The 17,493-nt window shown below is 43.3% G+C and overlaps 1 pseudogene; it reads right to left on the bottom strand.

Annotated features, from left to right (window-relative positions):
• Positions 1–13,651: 13,651 nt before the first annotated feature.
• LOC142857065 (tyrosine-protein phosphatase non-receptor type 11 pseudogene) lies at positions 13,652–15,649 on the bottom strand (annotated as a pseudogene).
• Positions 15,650–17,493: the final 1,844 nt, after the last annotated feature.

The following is a 17,493-nucleotide window of genomic DNA, read 5'->3' as shown; positions in this document are numbered from 1 at the left end:
TCAAATGCTGAGGGTCATGACTTAGGGTTGTAGTCCAGACATCCTGTGGTTAATAATCCTTAGGCTGAGACTCCAATGTTTTTCTTTTTTCACACAACTTAGTTTGACACTCAGTTTGAAATGGAGCTAGTTTTTAACCACTACATGAGTAAACAGACCCAGTTTCTGATTTTAGAGTAGCCAGCGTGGGGGTCAGGCAGGTGGGCTCAGCATTTGCACACAGAAGGCTGTAGACAGCCTTCAACACAGGCTGCTGATTTCTTACCCCTCATGCAAAAGGCTGTTAAAACTAGGTCCTATGTGGCCAGGAGAATATGAAGTCGGCAGTTGTGATAGCTCCTAACAGAACCCTCACTAGTCAGTAGTACTGATGTCTCAATTTATTCAAATTAGTTCAAATTTAGTTCAAATTTATTATAAATTAGTTCAAATTTATTCAATTTAGTTCAAATTCTCAATTTATTCACGTTTGATGACATAAGCAAATGGAGACTTAAGTGAACAGTATCTTTAGAAATTAGGCCTTACTGTCAGGTTGTAAAGGTTTAACAACAGCATAAGTAATAACATATGATATTTGGGTGGTGTACTATGTGACTTCTTTAGGAACAACTCAATAAGATGTAGCATATTCCTAGTCCTGGAAATTTGATTTTATAGCATATGATATCTAACTGGAGTACTGTCTTCCCCATCACATAGTAACCATCTTTAAACATTTTATATATGTGCATATTTCAGGAAACTTCTAGAGTTCCAGGTATCAATAGAGCTTTTCAACCTTGCTGTTTTAGCCAATATTCTATTGCTGTATAAAGACACCATAACCATAACAACTCTTATAAAAGAAAGCATTTAATTGCAGCTTGCTTACACTTTCAGAGGCTTAGTCCATTATCGGTATGGTGGGAAGCATGGTGGCATGCAGGCAGACATGGTGCTGGAGGAGCTGAAAGTTCTACATCTACACCAGCATGGAGCAGGAATAGAGAGTCACTGGGTCTGGACCCCCAGTGACACACTTCCTCTAACAAAGCTGCACCTACTCCAATAAGACTATACCTCCTAATCCTTTCAAAAATGCCACTTCCTGATGTCAAATATAAAATTATATTATATAAAATATTATATAAAATTATATTAGCCATATAAAATTATATGGGGGCCATTCTTATTCAAACGACCACACTTCCCATATACCTTCCTTTACTTTGCCCACCCACCTACCTCCTCCATTGAATCTTCCCTTATCCTGTTGTAACACTTTATTCAATTTTCTGTTTTTTTAAGAGCCCGTACCCTACCAACCCCTTCGTAGATAACTGACCTCTGTTTATATCCTAAATGAAACACATTTAAAGATAGCATCCATGTATAAAGTGGGAAAAAACACATTATTTGTCTATTTTGGTCTTGGTCACCTCACTTAGTAGGATTTTTTTCAATCCATTATTTACCTGCAAATTTTATAATTACATTTTGTTTTCACAGCTGAATAATATCCCATTGTATAAATGGATTATATTTCCATTATCCCTTCCTCTCTTGATAAACATCTAAACTGTTTCCACTTTCTGGAGAGAAAAGCAGTGAACATTGGTGTGCTGATGCAGGTGAGGCTCTTTGTATGTATGTCCAAGAGTTGTAGAGCTGGATTCAGAGGTATATCTATTTTCAACCCTGAGAAGCCTCCTCACTGATTCAGTAGTGGCTGTACCAGTTTACACTCCCACCAGCAATGAATAAGTGTTCCTCTTTCCCCACATCCTCAGAGGCATGCGCTATCATTTCTTTCTTTCATCTGGGCCATTATGGATGGAATAAGATGAAACCTCCAGGTAGTTACAGTTTTTGTTCCCGTGGTGGTTAAGGATGTCAAACCATCTGCTCTATTCACATGCAGTGAACATATATACATACATACAGTGACACACCCATACATGCGAAGTAAAACAACAAATCTTTCCAAAATAGTTGAAACAAAAAAAAAAAAAAAAACAGGACTGGGATGGCAATAAGGCTCTGCAAGTAAAGGCGCTTGTAGCCTGACAACCTGAGTTTGGTCCTCAGAACATTCATGATGAAAGGAAAGAACAAACTCCAGCAAGTTGTTCTTTGTCCTCCAGGACAGACCCCTCCAATAAATAAATAAAAATTACCAAACTGCCCAAATCAGTAAAATTCTAACAATGACAAAAACAAATAAATAAATAAACCATTGAAAATTGTGGATCAGATGATCAAATTTCTCTCCCATACCACCTTAAACTGCCCAGAAATCCCTGCAAATCTATTGTCATTTCTTTCTGGGTACTTCCAGAGATTTTTGTTGTTATCGATGTTTTTAATAATTTATTTACTTATATTTAATGTGCATTTGTATTTTGCCTGCACAAATGTTTTGGTGAAGGTGTTGGATTCCCTGAAACTGGAATTACAGACAGTTTTGAGCAGCCATATGTGTGCTGGGAATTGAACCTGGGTCCTCTGGAAGAGAAGCCAGTGTTCTTATCTGCTGAGCTAAGTCTCCAGGCCTTTTTTATTGTTTGAGACAGGATCTCACTCTGGCCCAGGCTGGCTCCAGAATGATCCTCCTCTCTCAGCCTGCCAAATGCTGGGATTCTAGGCTTGACCCAATATAGAGAATTTTTTTCAAGTAAATAAAAGTCGCTAGCATACAAGTTCAAGACCCAGGAAAGAGAAGACAGGTTAAGGCATAACCAGCTTAACTTCTTAGTCATACAGAAGGGATCCCCAAATCTTCTAAAATAGACAAAGAAGATAAAAATCAATGTGAATGTCTGTACATGAACACGGGACTGAGCAGATAGATGGGTCAGTAAATAAAGGTGCTTGCCACTAAGTCTGATGACCTGAGTTCAGTCCTCAGAACCCTCACGGCAGAAGGAAAAACTACTCCAGTTGTCTCCTGACCTCCACACACATGCACTCACACACACACATGCCATAGTGGGATGTGGCCCATGAATTTAATCCCAGTTCACAGGAGGCAAAGGCAGGTGATACTCTGTGAGTTTGAGGCCAGCCTGATCTACAGGGTGATCTCCAGGACAGCCAGGGCTCCATAGAGAAACCCCATCTCAGAAAGGCAAAAGAAAAAGAAAAATATGACCTAGAATAGTCCACAACACTACGAGGATGAACCTGTCTGACTAGTGAAGGAGGCCAAGGATGCCTCTTAGATGGTCTTCATCTGGGTGGTCAGCTTACCCCAAGTATCTTTGGCAGGAGATAAGATCCCAGAATTCACCAACCTTGTGACAGGACTATGGTTCCTCAAGACTACAGAGAATTCCAGGTTAAAGGAATGATATTCCTAGAAGTTACAACCAGGGTGTGATGGTGAATACCTCTGAATTGCAGTACTTGGGAGACAGAGGCAGGTGCATCTCTTTGAGCTTGAGGCCAGCCTGCTCTACATAGCAAGTCCAAAGCCCACTAGGGCTACATAATAAGACTCTGAAACAAAGAAAGGAAGTTAGAACCAGATGGACTTTATGATACAGACCTAAAACTCAGCATTTGGTAGGTGATAGCAGAAAGATTAAGAGATCAAGACCATGCTCAGCTATATAGTGAGTTTGAGGACACTATGATTATACAAGATACTAACTGAAAAATAAAAGCAAAACTCTAAATCAAACAATACAAATCAAAAGCATCTCCTTGCCATGTATGTGTCTCAAGGTATGGGGACCTACAGACAAGAGACACGCATACTTACAGACAGAAAGTCAATTCTTCTTCATTTTTACAAAGTGATCACAGTTTCCAAGCTACCTCATGTTATCAGGTGGAGATTCCAACAAGGCATGGAATGCTGGTGATATGGCAGGCCCAGTATCAACAGACTTACTGGTGTCATCTCAGTTCAACCTCTAACAGACCTGTAATATGGTTACCATTATTATGCCCATTGTACAGAATGGGGAACAGAGGCTCAGGGGAAATGAAATAACTCATAGACAACAGTGCTATGAACTGTAGGAGGGCAGGATTCAAATTCAGGTCTTCTTGGCTCTAAGCCCCACATGCTAAGTGTTTGGACTGCCCACTATACAGCCTCCAGCATGCGTTACTGCCTTGTTCCTCACTCTTTATGACTTCTCCCTGTTAGTGAATTAGTCGTGTGTTGACACTTCTAGTCTCAGTCTAGTGGGTTGTTTATTTAACTGATGGATGTTGATCCCCATTTGAAGTATATACGAACATACATTTATATTTATGAATATATATTACATAATATCAATATATTACTGAATATGTATTATATATATATATTTCTACTCTCCCTAAATAATTAAACAAATATTATTATTATTTCAAATACCTATCAGTAGAGTAGATCTTCACACATTCATTATATGAAAGTTTATTTTAAAGTGTCAGAATAGAGGACTGGAGAGATGGCTCAGAGGTTAAGAGAATTGCCTGCTCTTCCAAAGGTCCTGAGTTCAATTCTCAGCAATCACATGGTGGCTCACAACCATCTGTAATGGGGTTTGGTGTTCTCTTCTGGCTGGCAGGCAGACACACAAATAGAATATTGTATACATAATAAATAAATAAACAAATAAATAAATATTTTTAAATGTCAAAATAGAGAAATAAATGTTTATAATAATGAAAAAATTATAGACAGCTCAAAACTGTCTGTAACTCCAATTCCAGAGGATCTGACAGTCTCACAGAGGCATACATGAAGGCAAAACACCAATACATATAAAATAATAGAAAAATAATTAAATTTTTGTAGGAGCCAGTGGGGACAGGAGCACCACAAGAAATCCCACAGAACTAAGTAACCTGGGATCACAGTGGCTCACAGAGACTGAACCACCATCAAGAGAGCATGCATGGGACTGACCTAGACCCTCTGTACACATGTTACAGTTGTGTAACTTGTGTTCTTGTGGGACTCCTAACAGTGGGTGCAGGGCCCATCTCTGTTGCTTGCTTTTGGGACCCATTCTTTCTACAGGATTGCTGCATCCATCCTTAATAGAAGAGGACATGCCTAATCTCGCCACTACTTGATAGAATATGTCTGGCAGGTATCCATATGAAGTCCACCTTTTTCTGAGGAGTAAAAAGAGGAGGAGGAATGGATGGGGAGTGAGAGCAGTGGAGGTAGGAGGGAGTTACTGAGAAGAGAGGAGGGAGGGGAAATTTTGGTTGGGATGTAAAAATAAAAAATAATAAAAATAAACTCATGCCCAAAAAGGAGAATATCGATGGTTATCATACTTAAACTTGAGGTATTAAAAGAATGGCCCTCTAGGGACATTGGCACTTATTGTAATTTTTTTTATAATGTGCTTGCAGTTGTATAGAAATAGTTAAATAAAATTAGGCATAATTTTGATCAGATCTAATACATAATGTATTTGCCTTCCTTGGAATAGTTATATCATGTTTAGGAATTATTATGACCTGGTATTCACCCACCTGAAATAAATAAGTGTAATTCTCAAAAGTGTTTGAGCTCTTGCTGCTCTTGCAGAAGGCTGAATTTCAGTTCCCAGCATCTATATGGCGGAATATAATAATTTGTAACTTCAGTTCTGTGAGATTAAATGCTCTCTCTGGCCTCCAAGAGTACCTACATTCATGTGCACACACAGCCCTTCCACCCACCAAAACCAAAACAAAAGACCACAGCATCTTGGGTCTTCTCCTTCTTGATGTAGTCCATCTCTGTTTTTTACATCACTGCTTGTCTTAATCAGAGCACCTCGAGAATCCAATCCCCACTTCTTGTCTTCATGTATTTCATGTATACTCCCTCAGGTAACATGCTCTCAGACACACACACAAATGAAAATAAATTTTGTGGTTGAGAAGATGGTATAAAAATTATAACAAATACTTATTAAAAAGCCCTAGGAAACCAAGGATGAAAGCCATTGTCATGGGAGTCTCCAGATGTGCATTGCTAAAGTTCCCTGGCATCTTGCAGGTGAATGCTGAAACAGTGAAGTCCTGCATCTGCACATCAGGCTAAACAGGCAGCTATCATCAGTGAAATCCAGAACGGCATGAGCATTAATAGTAGGCATGTGATGCCGCTCTGCAACCTTATGACCTACAAAGTGCAATGAAGGGGAGGTTCCAAGATGCCGAATCTTGAAGTTCACTGTCCACATACCTGGGAGTGTCTATGGCATATAAACTGTACCACTGTGAGAATTGACCTGGACAGAATGTAAGGTGTCACCACCAAAAGCCAAATTGAAGTGACAGGGTCAGACGTTCTAGTAAGTTCCCAGTGTGACAACTGTAACACAGCCAGTTGAAACATGGCTTTTGCCCATATCCTAAATCTTATCCCATAGGAAAACTTACCATCACCAAAAATCAAGATACCTATGGTGACCTAGGGTCTTAGTCCCTTAACCCATTTCCGGTGCTGCTTTCATAGCCATTTCCAGAGAGTATGGCTGAGGGTGTAGGTCAGTGGTAGACTGCCTGCCTAGCATAGATGGGGTTTGATCTTTATCAACACACAAACACACACACACACACACACACACTACCTTGCTCTCTATTGGAAGTTTAGGGGAATCTAAATTAAGGGTGTCTGATTCTTGGTAAATATCACTCCCAGCATCAAAACATTATACCATGTGTGACAGTAGGAGCCCCGAGGACTGGGTGTTTTCAAGTGTATTCTAGTCTGATTTTTTAATGCATATACCACTTCACTGTACCTGACATGCAGGTTTTCTGTTTTTGCTGTTGCTGTGTACATGTAGGTGCATATTCATGTGGATACCCCTCCATGTATGTAGAGGCCAGATGTTAGTCAGTCTTGGGTGTTGTTCCTCATGAACCATTGGCCTTTTTATAATATCTTTATTAGCATATATTAATTATGAATAACATAAATTTCATTCTCATCTTTTATGTATGTATGTGACACGCTTTTGTAGTAGTGATCTTTCTTTACCTTCTGTTGTAGGAGCTGCGGTGGGCTGCGTTCCTGCCCAGCTCCGCACGGCTGGCTTTACCCGAAATAATTACACAGAAACTGTATTCTTTTAAATACCTCTTGGCCCATTATATCTAGCCTTTTTTCGGCTAACTCTCGCACCTGGACTAGCCCATTTCTTATAATCTATGTAGCCCATGAGCTGGCTTACCAGGAATGATCTTAACCTGCATTTGCCTGGAATGGGAGAATCATGGCGACTCCCTGACTCAGCTTCTTTCTCCCAGCCTTCTGTTCTGTTTACTCCACCCACCTAAGGGTGGGCCTATCAAATGGGCCTAGCAGTTTATTGCTTAACCAATGAAATCAACAGATTGATATATGACATTCCCGCATCAACCTTCACTCACTCCTATTCATCCCCTCTCTCTTCCCAACTAGTCCTTCTGTTTTCGTGTCTTTTATTTTTCCAGTAACATTTCAAAATGTTTTTCCATAGCATTTCAGTGAATGACATCAGGGCTGCTGTCAAGAACATGGGTGTGGAAGGGTTGTGTACAGGAAAATGAGTACCTTACTAGTGTTTACACCATTGAAGACAATGCCTGACCATGCCCCCATCATGAAGCCCCGCCTTACATGATAAGATGTTGACAGGACAGGTCTTCTGAGGGTCTTGTGCATGTTTGGCACAATTGATAGGTAACACTCTCCATGTCCTTGGTAACTCTATTGCATCACTGACCATGAGGCTGCACTGATAACCATCAGCCTTTGTGGTACCATGAACAGCTGCTTGGTTGGTTTTGTTGATTCTGGTGTTGGGACATCTGCTACTTTGGTTTGGAACTTCTGAGAGTGGCTTGGGACCCACGCTTCTGGGCATCTCCCCTGATATGGGATGAATTCCTGGGTGTTATCAGGTTTGGCCTGGCCTTGATACAATTTATGATATGGTATCCTCCTTTTTTTAAATTTATTTATTAAAGATTTCTGCCTCCTCCCCGCCACCGCCTCCCATTTCTTTCCCCCTCCCTCGATCAAGTCCCCCTCCCTCATCAGCCCTAAGAGCAATCAGGGTTCCCTGCCCTGTAGGAAGTCCAAGGACCACCCACCTCCATCCAGGTCTAGTAAGGTGAGCATCCAAACTGCCTAGGCTCCCCCAAAGCCAGTACGTACAGTAGGATCAAAAACCCATTGCCATTGTTCTTGAGTTCTCAGTAGTCCTCATTGTCTGCTATGTTCAACAAGTCCGGTTTTATCCCATGCTTTTTAGGACCCAGGCCAGCTTGGCGGTTTCTCAGGAAATTCGGGATCAACCTTCCCCTGGACCCAGCAATACCACTCTTGGGAATATATCCCAGAGAGGCCCTATCATACAACAAAAGTATATGCTCAACTATGTTCATAGCAACATTGTTTGTAATAGCCAGAACCTGGAAACAACCTAGATGCCCTTCAATGAAAGAATGGATGAAGAAAGTATGGAATATATACATATTAGAGTACTACTCAGCAGTAAAAAACAAGGATCTCTTGAATTTTGCATACAAATGGATGGAAATAGAAAACACTATCCTGAGTGAGGTAAGCCAGACCCAAAAAGAGGAACATGGGATGTACTCACTCATATTTGGTTTCTACCCATAAATAAAGGACATTGAGCCTATAATTTGTGATCATAGAGAAGCTAAATAAGGAGGTGAACCCAAAGAAAAACATACAGGCATCCTCCTGAATATTAACCTTCATCAGGCGATAAAAGGAGACTGAGACAGAGACCCACATTGGAGCACCGAACTGAAATCTCAAGGTCCAAATCAGGAGCAGAAGGAGAGAGAGCACGAGCAAGGAACTCAGGTCTGCGAGGGGTGCACACACACACTGAGACAATGGGGATGTTCTATCGTGGTATCCTCCTTTTAAGGCCAAATTACATCCAACCAGAGAACCAGGTGTGAATCTTGATAAGATTATGAAAAAGATATTCCTATTACTACAAGGTTCCTTTATATTATTTTTCAGCAGACACGCCAATTGGCACCCCATGAAAATACCTTTTAAATGACAAACATTTTCCAAATTTCCATTTTTTGTCCTCTTGCTTGTTGTCTTAGTTCTGGGTTTCCATTGCTGTGAACAAACACAAAGACCACGGCAAGTCTTTAATTGTGATAGCTCACAGAGATTTAGTTCCTTATCATCATGGGGGGAACCTAGGAAGCATGCAGGCATATATGGTGCTAGAGAAGGAGCTGAGCATTCTCATGTCTTGACTCATAGGCAACAGGAATTGGTCTGAGAAATTGAGTGTAGCTTGAACATATATAACATATAATCCAAGAATAAAAATATAAAAATGTAGATTCCAAAAATAAGAACATAGAAGTAAAGAAATATAAAGTTGTAAGCCTAGGAGAATGAGAGCGGACTGTCAGCAGCTTTCTCAGCAACTTAAGGATTAACTATTAATGCGGGTTACTCCGCTTTATAACCCATAGCTCTACTTACAAAACTGAAGCATCTCTCTGCAAACTGAGAGACCAACACATCCACCCCACCACACACCATTCTTGATTAACGATAACAACAGATATGAGCTGCGTTAAGTTTAAGAAGATAGGAATAAATAAGGACTGTCTCCTGGTAGTTGACTGGAAAAGTCAGTTGAGACAAACAAAAGCAGGAGCCACAGCAAGTGTCCCAAAGAGCAGAGCTATGGGGTCTCTGCTCTTGTCATCATGGGTAAATCCTTGTCATTGCTTTCTGTGTTTGGCTGGAGTCAGCCCCCTCTTCACAGGAAACATAATAGACTCCCCTCATTCCAAGCCTTGACCTCTGTGTCCCCAATTCTGCCCCAGTTATTTTTTATTTATTTTACTGATTTTTTATTGAGCTCTACATTTTCTCTGCTCCCTTCCCTGCCTCACTTCTCCTCCCTTCAGCCCTCCTCCAAGGTCCCCATGCTCCCAATTTACTCAGGAGATCTTGTCTTTTTATACTTTATACTTCCCATGTAGATTATATCTATGCAAGTCTCTCTTAGAGTCTTCATTGTTGTCTAAGTTCTCTGGGGTTGTGGTTTGCAGGCTGGTTTTCTTTGCTTTATGTTTAAAAACCACCTATGAGAGAGTACATGCGATAATTGTCTTTCTGGGTCTGTTACCTCACTCAAAATAATGTTTTCTAGCTCCATCCATTTTTCTCCAAAATTCAAAATGTCATTATGTTTTTCTGCTGTGTAGTACTCCAGGCTTGGGTACACTCGGACCCGCTGGGCATTAGAGGGACGTTTTGAAGCCATGTACACTCAAATCACCCCTCGGCCAGAGATACTAAGTAGGACCTCTGGCCTTACCTTGCACTCTCTATGCAAAGAACACCCTCCTCCAGTCTCTATTCTAAGTGGTACTCCCTCCTGGCAGGTAGGGCCCTTAAAAACTCACCTTTGAGTAGATGCAGGACAAGCCCCTTGAAGGTGCTGCTCTGGAGGTCAGATCTGCATAGAAAGCTGCAGTCCCTATGGTGGACAGGTGCCAGCGGCACAGGGACACATATAGAATTTCCACCAGGAAACCTGGTGAGCCTCCCAGTGTGGATCCTGGGAAACAAACTCAGATATCCTGGAAGAGCAGCAAGTGCTCCTCAGACCCAATTTGTTTTGTTTTGTTTGTGAAATAGGATTTCTGTGCAGCACTGGGTGTCCCAGAACTCGCTCTGTAGACTGGGCTGGCCTCAAACTCAGAGATTCACCTGCCTCTGCCTCCCATGTGCTTTAAAAGGGGTGCACCAGCAACTGCCCTGCTTCTTGTTTTTCTTAACTACACTTTCTGTGTGTGTGGAGGGGGTAGGAGCATGTAGGGGTCAAAGACAACTTGGGAGAGTTGCTTCTTTCCTTACACGATAAGGGTCATGAAAATTGTACTCAGTAACACAATGTTGACAGTGATCATTTTGTGGTGTTGGGGTTTAGTCCTGAGGATGGAGCCCAGGCCCTCACATATGCTAAGCCATCACAAGCAGATGTTTGTTTTCTGATGGCAGGGATAGATCTTGGGCCCTCACAATGCCAAGTGAGCACCTTGCCACTGAGTGGTCCCAGCTCTTGTTTGTAACCTCTGACAGGTTTGTTTACTGCCTAGTTTTATTAACATAGCCATGTCCTGAGGGTGACAGAGTCTTCGTGGAGACATTGTCCAAGATGTCTTGGCACTCAACTTTGTCATCCCTGCTGTTGAAGTCCCAGGACCTCACATCCCCATCTTTGACTGAACCTACTTTCTAGCCAGCATGGCAGCACACATGTCATCCCAGCAATTGAGGGGCAGAAGCTTCTCCTGAACAGTGTGAAGTCAGCCTGTGCAACACAGTCAGGTGCTACCTCCGTGTCCAGCTACAGCCACAAGCCAAGCATGCAGACATCCCTAGTCCTGGGAGGAAAGCCACATGGTACACCAGAAACCCAGTGATACCCAAGCTGCTCCAATGGGGCAGCTGTGACTGAAGAGGAAAGGCTAGGAAGGCAGCAGCTGCTGCTGGTTTGCAGTGAGGAACAGGGCCCAGGAATGCTCAGAGACACTGAGGCCTAGGGGCAGAAAGACCCAGGAGCAGGCCAGTCTGTCTCAGCCTGAATTGACCATTTAAGGAGGAAGGAGCCCCGAGTTTTTAGCCCAAGCTGCTTGTGGCCCCATGACCTGGGCTGCTGTGGGTTTCTGGGTTCAGGAGAAGGGACATGTTGGGGTCCTGCTGTGATCAGAGGGTGCAGCAGAGCATCTGAAGGGCAGACAAGGAGCAAAGGAGAACAGACAAAGGTGGCAGAGATCTTTTAGTGCTTATATGAAGCAGAGCTGGGAAGTGAGGTACAGGTGAAGGGGAGCAGCAGGCCATGTCTGTAGAGCTGGGGCAGTCCAGAGCCCGGGGACCATCCTGGGGTTAAGCATAATGGGGCCAGATGGTCTCCCAGAGGAGGGGGTTCTGTTCTTCCCAGGACAGTCTCCATCAGAGACTGAAGTGCTGGGCCTAGGAGGTGAGGAAAAGGGGAGGGTCTGTAGAGTGGTGGGAAAAGAGGGGCCATGGGTGAGGCTGTGATGTAGTTGGGTCTTGCTGGTCTATGCTGGGACAGGCTAGACAGTTACAAGAATGAATATTTTTTCTTCTGCTGATTTAAAGAATAAAAAGGTGGGGAAAGCAAGATCTCAGCAGTCAACCAGACAAACTTTACTAGGGGTATACTGACTAGTTTTATGTGAACTTGACAGAAACTAGAATCATCACAGAGAAAGCAAGCCAGTATGCAGCACCCCTCTATGGCCTCTGCACCAGCTCCTGCTTTCCTGATGGCTCTGGTCCCACTGCCGCTCTACTCTCGTGCTTCCCGCTGTGCAGCTTTGGAACACGTGTCATTTTGTGAAACCAAAACCAGTTATTTTCTGGGACAAGTGGCTGATAGTGGCCATATTGGTACCTGGCCTTGCAGGTGCCTCTACTTGCCTCTGTCCTCCTGACTTATCCTTGACAAGCCAGCCTGGGACTACAGTACCTTAGCCCAGGGTAGACATGAATTTACTAACAGTCGCCGGGCGGTGGTGGTGCAAGCCTTTAATCCCAGCACTCGGGAGGCAGAGGCAGGCGGATCTCTGTGAGTTCGAGGCCAGCCTGGTCTACAAGAGCTAGTTCCAGGACAGGAACTAAAAGCTACGGAGAAACCCTGTCTCAAAAATCTCCCCCCCCCAAAAAAAAAAAGAATTTACTAACAGTCACCACATGAGCCTGACAGTAGACAATTGTTAACATGATATGACAATTAAACAGAATTGACAAGACATTGCTGCATGTTGGGTCACAATGAGCCCTTATCAGTCCTAAAGGGTCATAAACAAAGGACCCAATGGCCAGAGGAGGAATTGGAGCATCCCCCATTTCCCTTAGGCTCTGAGATTAGAAGCATGTCTACTAGATCTTCTTGAATCCCTGGATTGTCCAGACACCAGATACAAGATAAAACCAGAAACCTATCAATTGGTAAAAACAGTAATAATAAAGTTTACCAGAGACCAGAGACTGGGGTGCCTCCCCCCAGAACCAAGTTTGTGCTTCCCTGTATGGGTCACCAAAATGTTAGGTCCACAGGGGGTTGTACAAAAAAACCACTGAAGTCTAGTAAACCAGAAGCAAACTTTATTCCAGGAAAAAATAAAAATGAAAAAAAATAAGTAAATAAATCTCCTTGAGAGCACAGCCAGAGATGGACTTGTAAGACTGTGGCAAAACCTGGTATCTGAACTCCTCCTTATAGTAAGAAGCAACAAGAATTAGGCAATAACAAAGGAATTTTTAAAATTTTGAGATGAAACTTAGATAATTGCTTTTCTTTACAATGTCCATTAACAGGGTTTCTTGAGTTAAACTAGTGTTTGTATTCAGTCCACTGTCTCTCTCTGGTACTTGTGGATAGTGTTTACCAAAGCTCTGCATTCCCGATACTGCCACTTTCACATAGCAGGGAAGGCTATGGGACAATGTAAAACCCATATGTCAAAAGCCACGTACATCCCATCATTTAAAAGTTAACTCAGCTCACCTCAATTATGCTGGTCATGAGTGGCCAGGGGATTATCTTAGGGCTAACTCAATTTGTAGATGGATGATTTCTCCTGCAAATGGAGAATATAACTGCCAAAACAGAATAGTACCTAACATCTACCTCGACTGTTTATATACATTTTCCATGGTCTTAAGCTTGACAACCACAGCATCAATCTTGGACATGATGCTGCCTATGGAGTGCTCCACACAGTCAACACGTCTTTCCAGTGCCTGGAACTCTTTATAGAAAACCCTGTTGGAGATACTGTCCCTCCTCTGGGAGCTATGCCCACTGTCGTCATTATCATCCTTCTTAGAGTCATCCAGGGTTCTTGGGAAACTTCTGATGCTCGTGGGACATGGTAATGATCTATGTTCCAAGCCCAGAACCTCCCTTACTTCTGCACTGAATGGTGTTTGAGTGCAATGTGGCATGAGGTTCTGGTCACTGGTTATCTGGTTCACCAGGAAATTCTTACTGTTGATATATTTGTGTCCTTTCCTTTTGCTTTTATGTTCCTCCTTGATCCTGTGCTGCAGCCTCTGGATGTAATGCTGGACAGCCATGTAGATGAACCGGTACTGTGCCTCTTTCTGGACCATTCCTGGCCTCTGGGACCGCACCATCTGAATGGTTTTAGAAACATCGATGTCATGGTCAACACCTTTCTCTCTAATGATGTCAATAAGGATATCAATCACAATGAATGTTCCCGTCCTGCCAATTCCAGTATTGCAGTGAACTACAACAGGGCCTGCATCCATGATGCTCTCCTGCTTGTGGTGGACCTCCTGCAGGAAGTCCAGCACACCTCCAGGGTCACTGGGCACACCATGGTCGGGCCATGTCTGAAAGTGGTAATGCCAGACAGTTCTCTCCGTATTTCCTTGTCCAACCTTGGAGAGCTTGAGTTCTCTTAAGGTGTAGTTAGGAGCAGCACTTTCTTTGATGTTCCTAACACGTATGACCCCATAGTCTTTGAGTGCATACTCATCAGGCCAGTACTTCACACATTTGCTCTTCCCTCTCTCCACCTCCTTTGTGGTCATGCTGATGACTCGAGAGTTCTCCTGGAACACCATCCTCCAGAAATCATTCACCGTGTTCTGCAGGCAGCCTTGAGTGGCAATGTAGCTCTTTTTGGGTTTTGAATTGTGGCACTTGGCTTCAAATTCAGGCATGATGATGTTTGCATTGATGTAATCAGAAATGGGCTCATTGGGATCGCCATCGTGCAGGACAACCCTAGTGTGATCGAATGGCAAGATGTTTTTGTATCTATTTTTGTTTTTATTTTCTTGTCTCCGACCTTCTTTTTGGCTATAGAGAAATTTGTATTCCTGTTTCTGTAGTGTCTCAAATTCTTCCCAAAAGCCCTGTTTGACCATTCCTGTGGTCTCAGCTACCTTGCTTAGCTCTCGAACCCTGCTTTCAATTTCAGCAGCATTAATACGAGTTGTGTTGAGAGGCTGCTTGAGCTGCAGGACTATGCCAAGTGTCGCCACAATGGGGTTCTTCTTGTAGTGCTCCACCAGGTCTCTCAAAGAGTCAAAATACTCTCCTCCACCAACATCATATTTCCGTTCCTGACATCGGATCATAACGTGGCTCACTTTGGACTTGCCATCATTGCTCTTCCATTTGTCATCACCTGTGACGACAGAGAGAACAAAGTCTCCAGGGTATCTCTGGCTCCCTCGAACAAGAAAGCTGCCATGCTTACCCTTCTCCATTAGCAGTTTCTCTGCTTCTTTACCAGACAAGGGACCATGGAACCACCTTTCAGAGGTTGGGTCTGCACAATTCAGTGGGTACTTGAGCTCAACAACATCTCCATTCTTTTCTTTTAGCTGCTCGTGATGTTCCATGTAGTACTGGAGTAGTTCTGCCAAGGTGGCAAACTTCTTCCCACCATAGAGGTCATAGTAGTCCCCAGTGTTCTGAACCTTGATGTGATAGACCGCTCCATTTCTTCTAACAGACACAGTAAAATCTCCAGGGTTACTCTCACTAGGCCTTGTCAAAAAGCTGCCATCAACTCCTCTGGTTAGAAGGAGATTCTCAGCCTCCACACCAGTGATGTTGGGGTGAAACCCTCTCTGAGATGCCATGTTCCCCTTGGCTCCTGCTCCACATAGACCTGCTGCTTGCTCAGGCTCCTTGGGACACTGTCACATGTGTGTTGAGGGGCTAAGCAAAGACCCACTGAGGAGTAAACACATGTGCAGGGCAGGTAGAACTGGCCCACTCTACATGCAAAATCCCCCACCAGACCTGGATCCTGGATACTGGCTGTGCCCCACTAGGGTCACTCTGCTTCAGTCCTGGGCTTTGGCTCCTGCTCTGGTCTCACCACCGTGTCCACCTTAGGCAGACTGCCAGCGCGGAGGTGGGAGCTGGAACTATGGGTGAGGTTTGTTTGTCCATCAGCACAACTGGTATCCCAGGGGGCAGGGCTCATGCGCGCTCTAACAGTCATCCCCAAAAGCAGATCAGTCTCTTTGTCCCTGTCCTTCTCTACATAAGCTATGCAACAAACAGTCTTAGAGCTTTAAACAGAGTTTGTAGACCTCACCATAGCAAGTTATAAAACATCTGTGACCTTGAGAAGTTGCTGCCCATACAATAACCATAGACATATATAATTTGGGCATATCAAAAACATTTACACTGTAGCCAACACACAAGGTCAATGACAGAAATATTATTTATAAATGCAGATATATTTACAATGACATCTCTGGTTATATGAACAAAACATACAACCCATACATAAAAATGCAACAAGAATATAAAAGCCTTTGCTCTATATTTACAGCTTTACTCTTGAGCCACTCACCACACCGTCCTTTATTTTTATCTGAGCACTCACTTTTAATTTGTGGTGTCCATCACTTTACTCCTGTTCTCAAACCCCAGCAACATCCAGTGCCATTCGTCTTGGGCCAGCCGACTCGTCCATATGTTCCTGAAAAGTCCAATGTGGATTGAGGAAAGAAACGGACAAAAGACTGAAGACAGAGTCAGGAGATCATTCCAATGAATACTGAATCTGCCTCTTATTTTTTCATAGCCCTTTTATACCCCAAGCCAAAGGGGTAGGCAAAAGACTGTTTGTTTGTTTTTTAATCATTATATAAAGAACAAATAAGACTGATTACTTTATTAATATTCAAAACATCTAACAGCAATGCCCTAGGTCAAACATCTTGCTATTTGGAGCAAAACATCCATTAGCAACACCTTAGACAAAACATCCTGTTATTTGGGCAACATATAGAACAACTTTACCTGAGGCCAAACATCCTGTTGTTTGACCTTGAAGGAGCAAAAATATGCTTGAACTCTCTGACCTTTTGTCAGGATGGAGCAGAGCCACTTCATGGGCCTCCACATACCCTGCCTTTGGGGACACATGATTCTGGGAGGGTGACTTTTTGAGTTTCAGACACTGTGGGGGACTCAGTATGCCCACTCCAGCATTCAAGAACCCTGGACTGGTAAATGGAAAGATATTCCCAGGCCCCCAAAGGCTCAGGGTTTAGGGACCTAAGGTTGTAAGCCTGCCCAGATATAGCTTCATTTCAGATTCACCCCTTCAAGGAACAGTCACTCACCATGGCCTTGCCTGGTACTCTTCCCATTATCCTAGACACTGGTGGTCTGGGTGCCTTCTATCCCTGCATCAGTGGACACAATAGTAGCCAGAACATGCTGCCTTCATTAGACCTCATTCTGAGCTGCAGCCTGGGACTTCCTGTCCTGTCAATGCTACCCCGGCTTCTGGAACTTTGACAAAGAGAAGGCTATACCTTGAAGAGATAACCCTACAGCAGAGATCCCACACCCACAGATCCACTAGGGTCAGCTTGCTCACCCTGGAGTGTATGGGAGGTTCCTGTGTGTGCTTGGGAGGTCTGAGTATCCTACCCAGGTCTTTCTGTCTCCCCAAGAT

Source organism: Microtus pennsylvanicus, chromosome 9 (assembly GCF_037038515.1).
Source record: "Microtus pennsylvanicus isolate mMicPen1 chromosome 9, mMicPen1.hap1, whole genome shotgun sequence".
In the NCBI taxonomy this organism is placed as follows: Eukaryota; Metazoa; Chordata; class Mammalia; order Rodentia; family Cricetidae; genus Microtus; species Microtus pennsylvanicus.
This window is presented reverse-complemented; position numbering and strand designations above follow the sequence as displayed.